Here is a 13,608-nt window from a genome sequence, read left to right as displayed (position 1 = left end):
GGGGTTTAATATAGGATTCGTAGAGCTGGTCACAAACCAGTGTTTGGACACTTTGGTCTGATTCCAAATGGCTGTTCAGTTTGATCATGTCTATGGTCTGTTTTACTTGCTGTTAGCGAAATTCGCCCCTGTGCAGAGGGCTAGCAAAAAAACCCAGGAAATAGGGCTTAAGTGCAACTTAACGTGCTGCATACATCTTGTGTTGGCCCTGTGCACAAAGATGAATTTCACCCTGTTTGTGACAGTTGCTTAGGTAGGTTATTGTTTGAATAAATGTTTGGGGAAAGGGTGTTCTTCATACAAATATACATATTCACTTTGAGCATGAGTATTCTTTCACAGAGAAGAGTATTGACAAGTTCCTGTTTAAATAGGTTCAGCCTTCCTATCTGGGAAGCAAAACTTGTACCATGTGACTTAGATGACCAATTAAACACCACAGATGAATAATACAAAATGGCTGAAGTGAACAGTTTAACACAGAGATTGAAATGTGTTCTTAAAACTTTTCAAGCAATTAAAAGTAGTGAATACTTTTTCTTTAAAAATCAGCCATTCATCAACAAAGGGCTAAACTGATTGAATAATTTATAAAATGGTGCTCCAATAATTTCCCTTTATAATAGTTCATGTAATAGCTATGAACATATATGCATATAAGAGGAAAGCTGGTCACCTAAAGATTTTTAGGGCATTACCCTTGGATTTTAGAGGCAGCAGTTGAATTCCGTGCTCTATCACGGTCTTCCTGTGAGGCCTTGGGAAAGTCACTTGGGCCTAGAGCCTCAAAGTTATTTATACTTCTAACTTCAATCTGGGCCATAGCTTCTCTGGGCCTCATTTCCCCTTCTGAAAAATGCTGATAGCGCCACTTTCCTATGTCACAGGCTTGTTGTGAAGGTAAATACACAAAAGCCTGTGAGGCACTCGGATTCTATGATAATGGGTGTTATAGAAGTACATAAGATAGATCAATACTGTATGTTGAAGATATGTGCAATGTACATTGTTAAAGTGCAATCATTTAAATTTTAAGGGATTGCTTGGCTTTTTTTTTTTTTTTTCAGCTGAGGCTGTTGTTTGTCATGGCAAAAAACAGGAAATAGAAAGTCCTATGCTGTTTAATTTGTTTGTTGTGGGAAATTATAAGAAGTTAAATATCATTTGTTTCATAATATATATTGGTTAAAATGATATAATATTAGTTAAAAACTCATATTCCACTTCGCTGGACAAGTATGGAAGCAAACTTGTATTTACTAAAACATCAGTTAGGATATTTGTTCAGTAGCAGCATGGCAGGAATGGCAGAGATGGCGGGTGCCAGCCTCCTTATGTGAAGCATTTAGATGCAGCACCGTTAATAGATTCTGGCCATATTGCCAATGTAACTGACTCTGAGTGCATCACACCAGTACAAAAGGAGTCTTCCTATGGTGAAAGAGCAGGATAGAGACACCAAAAGATGGATAGTCAGTGTAATGTGTGTGCTAGAGGCAAGGGATGTAATGGAGATACCACCATGCTGCATCAATCCCTGGCTGCCTTTTGGCCGTTTGGGGTATTAGGAATTTGCAGCCTTCAAGGTGCTGTAACTCATATTTCAGAACCAGATCTGCAGACAGCATACCCAGAATCATGGAAATGAAAATGTGAGTTTTTAGCCACCTTTTTATACCTCCCTGACTTTGAGATGTCTGTTCCTCATCCATACCATAATAGATCTCATGGGGGGGTTATCATGGAAGTTGTTCTTTTCATTATTCTTCAGGAGCCCTGGGATGACTCCTCCCTGGAATTTATTTCTTCCCCAAAACCCACATAGCCCAGGGAAACGGGGTGACAAGTGAGTTCTAGTTCCCACTTGGCACCTAGTGGCTTCTAGGAGAAGGGGGATGACCTCTGCAAAGATTTGAGCCCAGGGATGCTGAGGGAAGGAGAAATCCTGACTGGACCCCAATATTATAGCACCTGCCACAGGACTACTGACTATATTCATATAATGCCACTTTTATGCACAACACTGTAGAGGTAGTGTGACGGACAGGTCTTTGTACCAATGACTTTTAAGGCACAGTGGGATCAAAACAGGGCAATATGGAAGAAAACCATAATACAAAGTGCTTCATAGAGCTAGAATCCTTCAGCAGAAATTTTAATAAGACCTTTAAAGGAGGGATTGGGAGCTTGGCAAACACTGATTGGGAATCTCATGCAGGCATTTTAGGTGGCTGTAATGAAGCATCCAGTGGATCAGACAGAAATGGTGGGTTGGTAGGTAGGGTGATACCACCAGATAGGAGAAGATGGGGGTAGAGAGGAATGCAGAAAAAGACTTAAGGGAGTACTTTATATGCAAAGAAAACATGAACATGCTGTAATGTAACTATACAAAGATCAGATGTTGAAAACTACTCAACATAGGCTCTAATTTTGCACCCAAAAATGTTGGATGCAACATTAGGGGCTGTTTATTAATATTTGGCCTATGGATTACAAAAATCAATGAGCAATTTCCAAGTATATAAAACATATTTCATAGACAAAAATCTATTATTAGGGCATATTAACTTGTGGTCTAGTGAAAACCACTCTGGCTCTACATTCATATTTTATCATTGTAGAAGCAGACCTTCACATTTTTATACAGAATTTTTTTAGATATCCAGTGGGGGAAAATACACTTGCTAGAAAATGCAGTTTGTAAAGGATTTTTATTCAGAACAGTCCTGTGCTAGGTTAATTTTGCCTCTCATGAGAGAGAGAAAAAACACACTCAAGAGTCAGTTATTGTCCAAAAAGCCCATTATTTAAAGTAAAATTCCTCTCAATATTTTCCTTGGTTGTTGTATACAAAATACAAAATACGACCCTCCCAGGAAAACAAAAATGCCACTATTTCCTTGGAAGAATTCATAAACCAGCTTATAAGATTTACTGTCTCCAAATTATTATTTAATTTCCTAGGTTTTAAGTTGTCCCAGCCTACAGAATGTTGCTGTTTTTCACCACATTGTCTTCAGTACAACTTTCCCTTCTCTTTTGCTCCTGAGCTCCAACATTTCAACTCCAGGAAAGATATTGCTAGTTTATTTCTAATTAACATCTTGAATTTATGTATTTTTAGGAAATCATCTCACTTGGCACCATATGTAGAGAATTTGAAGTCCACTGTTATTTGCTATTCCACGCGCTGTGATCAGATATATTTTATAGTCTGCCATTATGCAGGCTTATTTCAACTGAGCTCAAGAGTTCTCTTTGTTATGTGAAGCAGTATTTTCACTTATATCCTCTATAAGATGAATATTAAAGGCTGCAGTAGGATGAAATTTCAATTTATATTAGGTTCATGTACAAAAAGTGCCATCAGTCAGCTGTTTGTGTTTGGCTGAATAGAGCATGGAGGATAAAACTATAAATATAGGACCACAGTGTCAAAATTATGTGCCTAAAATTATGTTCCTATATCCATATTTAGGCACTTGAATAAAATTGCATGATTTTCAGAGATGCTGCTGAAAATGGCAGATTGTCCTGAAGCAAATGGGAGTTGTGAATACGCTGCACTTCCGAAAATCAGACCACTCTTTCAGTACATATATCTTCACCAGAGCATCAAAATGAGCACATTTTTGGAAGATGGGTAACTTCCCCAATCCATTTTCTCCCCAGAAAGATAGAGACACACTCTGCATTTCCTTCATCACTGGTATTGCACAGGAGCAGAGTGAGATGTGGGCAAAACTCATACAACTGATGATCATGTTCATATCCATAAAACCACATCCTGATATATTCTTCTTTCCTTTGGGAACATGAAATAAGTAAGGACTTTGTGTATGGTTGGTATAATACAGCATATAGGATAATATTAAATTGCATGCGCATTGTTTACTAAAAGTATCATTTTTTTAAAAAAATAGATATTGAAGGCAGTGTATTCCTGATTCAGGAAAGCATCACTATTCAGCAAAGAACTAAAACATATGCTTATGTGCCATTTAGAGCTGGGCAAAAATTGTGGGATAAATCTTTTTGCAGAAAAATGCAGATCTGGGTCAACTGTGAAACATTCACAAATTTGTGTCCAACTTGCAGTATTGTTTTGATCAAACATATCAGATGTTGAAACATTTCATTTTGAATTTTTGAAGTTAACATTTTGAATTTTGATTAAAAAAAATAGTTTTTGTTTTGAATGTTACTACAGATTCATTTTTTAAAATATAACCTCCGCCATCAAATTTGATGAAACATTTCATTTTGGTTGAATGAAATGTTTTGTTCAATCCAAAATGAAATTCTAATGACTTTTTTGGCTTGCCAAAAAATAATTTAAAAGTGGTTTCAGCTTGACCCAAAACATTTTCTTCTGATTTTTTTAAGTTTGCCTACCAAACAAAAAAATTACTTATTTGCACAGCATTAGTTCATGGGATGTATACATGTGTTTTAAGTTAAGCACATGCTTAAATGCTTCGCTAAATCAGGGCCTTTATTCCTGTTTAAAGTGAGTTTATACTTGAAAATATTACACGTAATCATCTGAGAATTTAAATGCTTATTACAAGTTGTAATACATACAGAAACAATATATAGTTTACATCATAAAGATTGTCCATGACTCACTTCATTGTATTTTGATGGAATCAATAGCATATACTCTGCTACCACTTGATGTAAATAATGTTTATGGAAAACTTTAATCAATTTTTTCAGCAATTTATTGTTATTTAAAGAGAAATACTTTGGATTATGAATCCTTACCAAACAAAGTATACTTTTATGGTTATTTTAAAATGAAGGAATAAAAAAGTTTTGTTATTTTTTTCCATATATATATATATATATATATCTTCTGACAGAAACTGGTAAAATGGAATGTTGTGCAGAATTTGGGTATAAAATTTGACACAATTTTCCTAAATGTTTTCTCTGATCCTATGTCTTTATTAGAATTTTGAAGCAAAAGCCAGTATATTAATGACATCAAAATTAAATACTCTGGAAATTTTCAATTATATTTTAATTAATATATTGTGATATCTGAAAGATTTCAGTGATACATACTGTAAGTTATGTTCTGCTCAACTTGCTCATTAATGAAAGTTTTAAATGAAAATAGAAACTGACATCCCAATTCTTCATGCAAAACTACCATTTAAATCTACATAAATTTGGCATGCAGAATGATTTTTGAATCTAGCTCTGTGTCTGTAGACAGGTTAATTAAGCAAATGTGATTATTATTTATTTCATGTGCTCACTGCAATATTAAATATGTGGACTGCATGCTGACATGCTGGGAAGGTTTATGTGTTCAGTGACCCTGACAGCTCTACAGGTGGATCCTTTAAATCCAGATAGGGCCACTTTAGTTGGAGAAGTAAAAGGGTAGGGACCAGATGAAGAGCAGTCCACTGCTCCTCCAGCTTGCATGTTGAGCAATAGGCCAACAACCTAGCCTCATAAAAAAGTTAAGGTGTAGGAACAGAACAAAGTAGTCCTTCTATTCAGTGGGGGTGGAGCTTTTTTCTGTGCCCTAAGTGACAGTTTGATAGCATGGGAAGGATTCATAGGGTTAGGGTTAGGAAAATATATATATCTCATTCCAAAAATGTATTGTTCCAGAAACCTTTCAGAAGAGAAGTATTTAAACTTGATGTCCCCATGCCACCCACCAATCATGATTGCTCCCAAATATGAACACAAGATAGTTATCACCATAGTCTAAATTAATCCTAAATTGCATACAATGCAGTGATGTCTCTCATATGCTACTGTAAATCAGTAATCCCAACAGGGGCTAAATAAATGAGAGTGGGATCTGGTTCAGTGTCTGTATCTGTATTTCGGATGTGTTTATTCCCATGACATTTAAAAAGAAATAAATTTGATTTGAATGTATGATTGGTAATCAAACAATTCAGTAAAGAATACACCAAAAGACAAAGGGACAGATTGTCCATTGCCTTGTGATTTGTACGATCATTTCCAGTGGTAGCAAAATGGGCATGAAAATATAAATAAGAATGGTAGAATATTTTGTCCCTACTCTGCACAGGTGTAAATGACTACAGGAAGAGAATGTGCTCGGGCGTGTAGGAATTGCTCGGGCATGTAGGAATGAAATCAGGAGGGCCAAATCGCACCTGGAGCTGCAGCTAGCGAGAGATGTCAAGAGTAACAAGAAGGGTTTCTTCAGGTATGTTGGCAACAAGAAGAAAGCCAAGGAAAGTGTGGGCCCCTTACTGAATGAGGGAGGCAACCTAGTGACAGAGGATGTGGAAAAAGCTAATGTACTCAATGCTTTTTTTGCCTCTGTCTTCACGAACAAGGTCAGCTCCCAGACTGCTACGCTGGGCATCACAAAATGGGGAAGAGATGGCCAGCCCTCTGTGGAGATAGAGGTTGTTAGGGACTATTTAGAAAAGCTGGACGTGCACAAGTCCATGGGGCCGGACGAGTTGCATCCGAGAGTGCTAAAGGAATTGGCGGCTGTGATTGCAGAGCCATTGGCCATTATCTTTGAAAACTCGTGGCGAACCGGGGAAGTCCCGGATGACTGGAAAAAGGCTAATGTAGTGCCAATCTTTAAAAAAGGGAAGAAGGAGGATCCTGGGAACTACAGGCCAGTCAGCCTCACCTCAGTCCCTGGAAAAATCATGGAGCAGGTCCTCAAAGAATCAATCCTGAAGCACTTACATGAGAGGAAAGTGATCAGGAACAGCCAGCATGGATTCACCAAGGGAAGGTCATGCCTGACTAATCTAATCGCCTTTTATCATGAGATTACTGGTTCTGTGGATGAAGGGAAAGCAGTGGATGTATTGTTTCTTGACTTTAGCAAAGCTTTTGACACGGTCTCCCACAGTATTCTTGTCAGCAAGTTAAGGAAGTATGGGCTGGATGAATGCACTATAGGGTGGGTAGAAAGCTGGCTAGATTGTCGGGCTCAACGGGTAGTGATCAATGGCTCCATGTCTAGTTGGCAGCCGGTCTCAAGTGGAGTGCCCCAGGGGTCAGTCCTGGGGCCGGTTTTGTTCAATATCTTCATAAATGATCTGGAGGATGGTGTGGATTGCACTCTCAGCAAATTTGCGGACGATACTAAACTGGGAGGAGTGGTAGATACGCTGGAGGGGAGGGATAGGATACAGAAGGACCTAGACAAATTGGAGGATTGGGCCAAAAGAAATCTGATGAGGTTCAATAAGGATAAGTGCAGGGTCCTGCACTTAGGACGGAAGAATCCAATGCACCGCTACAGACTAGGGACCGAATGGCTAGGCAGCAGTTCTGCGGAAAAGGACCTAAGGGTGACAGTGGACGAGAAGCTGGATATGAGTCAGCAGTGTGCCCTTGTTGCCAAGAAGGCCAATGGCATTTTGGGATGTATAAGTAGGGGCATAGCGAGCAGATCGAGGGACGTGATCGTCCCCCTCTATTCGACATTGGTGAGGCCTCATCTGGAGTACTGTGTCCAGTTTTGGGCCCCACACTACAAGAAGGATGTGGATAAATTGGAGAGAGTCCAGCGAAGTGCAACAAAAATGATTAGGGGTCTAGAACACATGACTTATGAGGAGAGGCTGAGGGAGCTGGGATTGTTTAGCCTGCAGAAGAGAAGAATGAGGGGGGATTTGATAGCTGCTTTCAACTACCTGAAAGGGGGTTCCAAAGAGGATGGCTCTAGACTGTTCTCAATGGTAGCAGATGACAGAACGAGGAGTAATGGCCTCAAGTTGCAGTGGGGGAGGTTTAGATTGGATATTAGGAAAAACTTTTTCACTAAGAGGGTGGTGAAACACTGGAATGCGTTGCCTAGGGAGGTGGTGGAATCTCCTTCCTTGGAAGTTTTTAAGGTCAGGCTTGACAAAGCCCTGGCTGGGATGATTTAACTGGGAATTGGTCCTGCTTCGAGCAGGGGGTTGGACTAGATGACCTTCAGGGGTCCCTTCCAACCCTGATATTCTATGATTCTATGATTCTATGAATGACCATAAAGAATCCAAAGGGTATACTCTGTTTGAGTTTGTCTTCTGGATATTCTGCACTCTTCAGAATTCACAAATCCTCCCAGACTGCTCTGATGTCTATGCTTTTCACTGAATCATTTTCCTTGATTTGAGTCAGATATTTTCTGTCTGTGTTTGAAGATTGCTGATGTTTATAAGCACATGGAATGTCCATAAATGTTACTAGAAGTCACATATGTACAGTGACCTGAAAAAAAGTATCTCGTTACACATCCAAGATGTAACACTGACTGGTAGTTGATATTATTTTTCAGCTCGGTACTGGAGGTGGAAGGAATGTCTCTTAATTTTCCAAGTTTTCATTATTTGCTTCTAGTGTACCTATTGGCTTTTTTCCCCCTCCAGGAAAAACAAGTCTTGGCTAGTAATGTTGCCTGTTTCTTCTGGAAGTTTGTTCAGCAGAAATAAATAAGAAATGCTCTTAATTTGTCATTATCAAATAATTAGGTCAAGAGTCATGATTCTCTGGTGTTCTAGGAAAATCATAGAGAAGATTGGTTTCAGAGTAGCAGCCGTGTTAGTCTGTATTCGCAAAAAGAAAAGGAGGACTTGTGGCACCTTAGAGACTAACCAATTTATTGAGCAAAGCTTTTGTGAGCTACAGCTCACTTCATCAGATGCATTCAGTGGAAAATTCAGTGAGGAGATTTATATACACACAGAACATGAAAAAATGGGTGTTTATCATGCACACTGTAAGGAGAGTGATCACTTAAGATGAGCTATTACCAGCAGGAGAGTTGCGGGGGGGGGGAAACATTTTGGAGTGATAATCAAGGTGGGCCATTTCCAGCAGTTAACAAGAACGTCTGAGGAACAGTGCTGGGGGGGGGGGAACAAACAAGGGGAAATAGTTTTACTTTGTGTAATGACTCAACCACTCCCAGTCTCTATTCAAGCCTAAGTTAATTGTATCCAGTTTGCAAATTAATTCCAATTCAGCAGTCTCTCATTGGAGTCTGTTTCTGAAGTCTTTTTGTTGAAGAATTGCCACTTTTAGGTCGAAATCGAGTGACCAGAGAGATTGAAATGTTCTCTGACTGGTTTATGAATGTTATAATGCTTGACATCTGATAAATGCATGATAAACACCCATTTTTTCATGTTCTGTGTGTATATAAATCTCCTCACTGTATTTTCCACTGAATGCATCCGATGAAGTGAGCTGTAGCTCACGAAAGCTTATGCTCAAATAAATTGGTTAGTCTCTAATGTGCCACAAGTACTCCTTTTCTTTTTATAGAGAAGATTGGGAGGGTAATGGGAAAATTTTACCTAGAAACCACAAAAAGTACTCTCTGATTTAACAATGAATTCCTGTAAAGGAAATGTCTTTTTTTTACTCTTTAATTCTTTCATAATATCTGTTGTCAACATGCTTTTTAGGATACAAAATATGAGTGGGAAATGGATAGAACTTTGGGACCACAAAAAATGTTTTAGAGTTCATTAATACAAAGCATCCCATAAATGCATGTAGAAGACATCTAGAGGAAAGCAAGGAAATGATTCAATGAAAAACACATACATTGGGATAGCCTGGGTGGATTTGTTACCTCTGGTGTATGCATGCATGGGGAATGGAAATGCAGTTAGGCCACCCTAACTTCTTTGTATAATGATGCAGTGAAAAAACATGAGAAAATCAAATGTCTTTAAAATCAATTTAATCTAATCTGGAACCACATACACTATTATACACTAATCATAATTTTATGGTTAGTGTCCTAGAGCTCAGAGTTAAGTTTGCTTGGATGCCCTAACTGTGTATTTGCAGATGTGTTTGGATTTCTTTTAAGTTTAACCTTAACTCTGAATTTTTATTACTTGTTTTAGGGACAATTACCACATAGACTCAAACTCATGGACTTTAAGGATAGACGGGACCATCATGATCATTTAGTCTGACCTCCTCCACATTGCAAGCCTCAGTACATCACCCACTCTCTCCTGTAGCAGATCCATAACCTCTGGCTGAGCTACTGACGTCCTCAAATCCCATTTTAAAGGCTTCAAATTACAGGGAACCCACCATTTACTCTAGTTCAAACCAGCAAGTGATCCATGTCCCACACTCCAGAGAAAGGCAATCACCTGCACCCCCAGGGTCTCTGCCAATCTGACCTGGAGGAAAATCCTTTCCCAGTGCCACATATGGGGATAGTTAAATTCCAAGCTTCAGTGCAAGAGCCACCAACCAGACATCTGGGAAAGAATTCTCTGCAATAACTCAGAGCCCTCCCCATCTGTTAGAATCATAGAAATGTAAAACTGGAAGGGACCTCGAGAGGTCATCTAGTCGTGTCCCCTGCACTCAAGGCAGTCCCCTGCACTCAAGTATTATCTAGGCCATCCCTGACAGGTGTTTGTCCAACCTGCTCTTAAAGATCCCCAATGAAGGAGATTCCTCAACCTCCCTAGGCAATTTATTCCAGTGCTTAACCACTCTGACAGGAAGTTTTCCTGAATGTCCAACCTAAACCACCCTTGCTGCAATTTAAGCTCATTGCTTCTTATCCTATCCTCAGAGGTTAAGAAGAACAATTTTTCTTCCTCCTCCTTCTAACAACCTTTTCTGTACTTGAAAATTGTTATCATGACCCCTCTCAGTCTTCTCTTCTCCAGACTAAACAAACCCATTTTGTTTTAATCTTCCCTCATAGGTCATGTTTTCTAGACCCTTAATCATTTTTGTTGCTCTTCTCTGGACTTTCTCCAATTTCTCCACATCTTTCCTGAAATGTGGTGCCAAGAACTGGACACAATACTCCAGTTTAGGCCTAACCAGCGCAGAGTAGAGTGGAAGAATTACTTCTCAGGTCTTGCTTACAATACTCCTGCTAATACATCCCAGAATGACGTCTGCTTTTTTTGCAACAGCGTTACACTGTTGACTATATTTAGCTTGTGATCCACTGTGACTCCCAGATCCCTTTCCACGGTACTCCTTCCTAGGCAGTCATTTCCCATCATTGTGTGACTGATTGTTCCTTCCTAAGCGGAGTACTTTGCATATGTCTGTATTGAATTTCATGCTATTTACTTCAGACCATTTCTCTAGTTTGTCCAGATCATTTTGAATTTTAATCCTATCCCCCAAAGCACTTGCAATGCCTCCCAGCTTGGTATCGTCCATCTCTGACTGTTGGAGGTATTTACTACTAGCAATCACAGTTGGGTCATATACCATTGAAGGCAATCTCAGAATACCCCTCCATAAACTTATCAAGCTCAGTCTTGAAGCAAGTTAGTTTTTTTTGCCCGCACTATGTCCTTTGGAAAGTTCCAGAACTTCAGTCTTCTGATCATTAGAAACCCTCATTTAATTTCAAGCCTACATTTAGTGATGGCGAGCTTATATCTATTTGTTCTTGTGCCAACATAGGCCCTTAACTTAAATAACTCCCCTCTGTCTCTGGTGTTTACTCCTGTGATGTATTTGTAGAGAACTATTGTATCTCCAGTCATCCTCTGTTTTGTTAGGCTAAACAAGCCAAGCTCCTTAACTCTCATTTCATAAGGTAGGTTATCCATTCCTCTAATTATCCTAGTAGTTTTCCTCTGCACTTGTTCCAAATTGAATTAATCTTTCTTAAACATGGAGACCAGAACTGCACATAGTATTCCTGATGAGGTTTCACCAGTGCCTGTTATAATGGCAATAACACTTCTCTATCTCTATTGGAAATATCTTGCCTGATGTAGCCTAGATTGCATTAGCATTTTTCATGGCCCATCACATTGGCGGCTCATAGTCATCCTGTGATTGACCAGTCCACCCAGGTCTTTCTCCTCCTCTACTGCTTTCAACTGATATATTCCCATCTCACACAAAAATGTTTGTTGTTAGTCCCTAAGTGTATGACCTTGCACTTTGCACTATTAAGTTTCAACTATTTCTATTACTTCAATTTTGAAGGTCATTCAAATCTTCTTGTACGATATTCCAGTCCTCCTTTTTATTGACAATACCTCCCACAACATTCCTGTAATGTTTTTGCTGTTAGGGAACTGATATGTATTCAACCTTAACTCTATTTCAGGGGTCCGCACCCTTCAGCACGTGGTTCCTCAAGGTAATCCGCTGGCGGACCGCGAGACATTTTGTTTACATTGACCGTCCACAGGCACGGCCCGCCGCAGCTCTCAGTGGCCGCAATTCGCCTTCCCAGCCAATGGCAGCTGGAAGGCTGCGTGCCTCGGGTTACCGACCCCTGCTCTAGTTTAATGTAGTTTTTAATCTGGAATAATAACTTGTAATAGTAACAGCACACTGAAGACACTGAGAGCGAGTATTCAATTTCACACATGACTGAAATGCATTTAAAATTTCATAGCCATCTTAAATCCCATTGTATCTGGTTATCTCTTGCTATACACAATTTTTTAAAAAATCAAATATTATATTAAGTGATTTAGGGCTTGTTTTTTTGTTTTTCATATAGATGCAGAAAAATAGCATGTTTGGTAGTTTCAGATGCAGTTGTTTTATGCTCCAGTTTGGAAAGGGTTAATTCTGACAAAAGTTAGTTACTTTGCAAGCAGTCCATTTTAGCAGCTAGTTATCTGAGTGTATGTCTACACTCCAATTAAAAACCAACTGTTAAAGCCACTCCAGGGATAATGTTTGTGGGCCTTCATGACCCATGCTAAAGTTACTGTGCAAACTCATTTTGAAAGGCATGAGCCACCGTCACCACAGATTTCAATGTGAATTTGCACAAGGAATACAGCATAGACTTTAAACCTGTGTTTTAGGAGAATGTGACAGAAGTGTAAGCAGTCTTCTGTTGTAAGACTATACAACCAAAATAGCTCAGGAGTTAAAATTTAAAGTCATGAGAGGACATAAAATATTTAAAGGTGATCTGCAAAGGGAGAGAAACAAATATTTATATTTTCTTTTGTTTTATGATTTATCAAAAAGCTTCATATATTAGGGCTGTTGATTAATATATATATATTAGGGCTGTCGATTAATTGCAGTTAACTCATGATTAATTCAAAAAATTAATCGTGATTTAAAAAATTAATAGCAGTTTTAATCACACTGTTAAACAATAGAATACCAACTGAAATGTATTAAATATTTTGGATGTTTTTCTACATGTTCAAATATATTGATTTCAGTTATAATACAGACTAGAAAGTATACAGTGCTAATTTTATATTTTTTTTATTACAAATATTTGCACTGTAAAAATGAAAACAAAAGAAATAGTATTTTTCAATTCACTTCTTACAAGTACTGTAGTGCAGTCTCTTTATCGTGAAAGTGCAACTTACAAATGTAGGGTTTTTTTGTTACATAGCTTCACTCAAAAACAGAACAATGTAAAACTTTAGAGCCTACAAGTCCACTCAGTCCTACTTCTTGTTCAGCCAATCGCTAAGACAAACAAGTTTCTTTACATTTGCAGGAGATAATGCTGCCCATTTCTTATTTACAATGTCACCTGAAAGTGAGAACAGGTGTTCACATGGCACTTTTTTAGCCAGCACTGCAAGCTATATACATGCCAGATATGTAAACATTCATATGCCCCTTCGTGCTTTGGCCACCGTT

The sequence above is a fragment of the Eretmochelys imbricata genome, chromosome 1 (genome assembly GCF_965152235.1).
Source record: "Eretmochelys imbricata isolate rEreImb1 chromosome 1, rEreImb1.hap1, whole genome shotgun sequence".
Lineage (NCBI taxonomy): Eukaryota > Metazoa > Chordata > Testudines > Cheloniidae > Eretmochelys > Eretmochelys imbricata.
The sequence above is the reverse complement of the archived record's forward strand: the minus strand, read 5'-3'. Positions refer to the sequence as shown.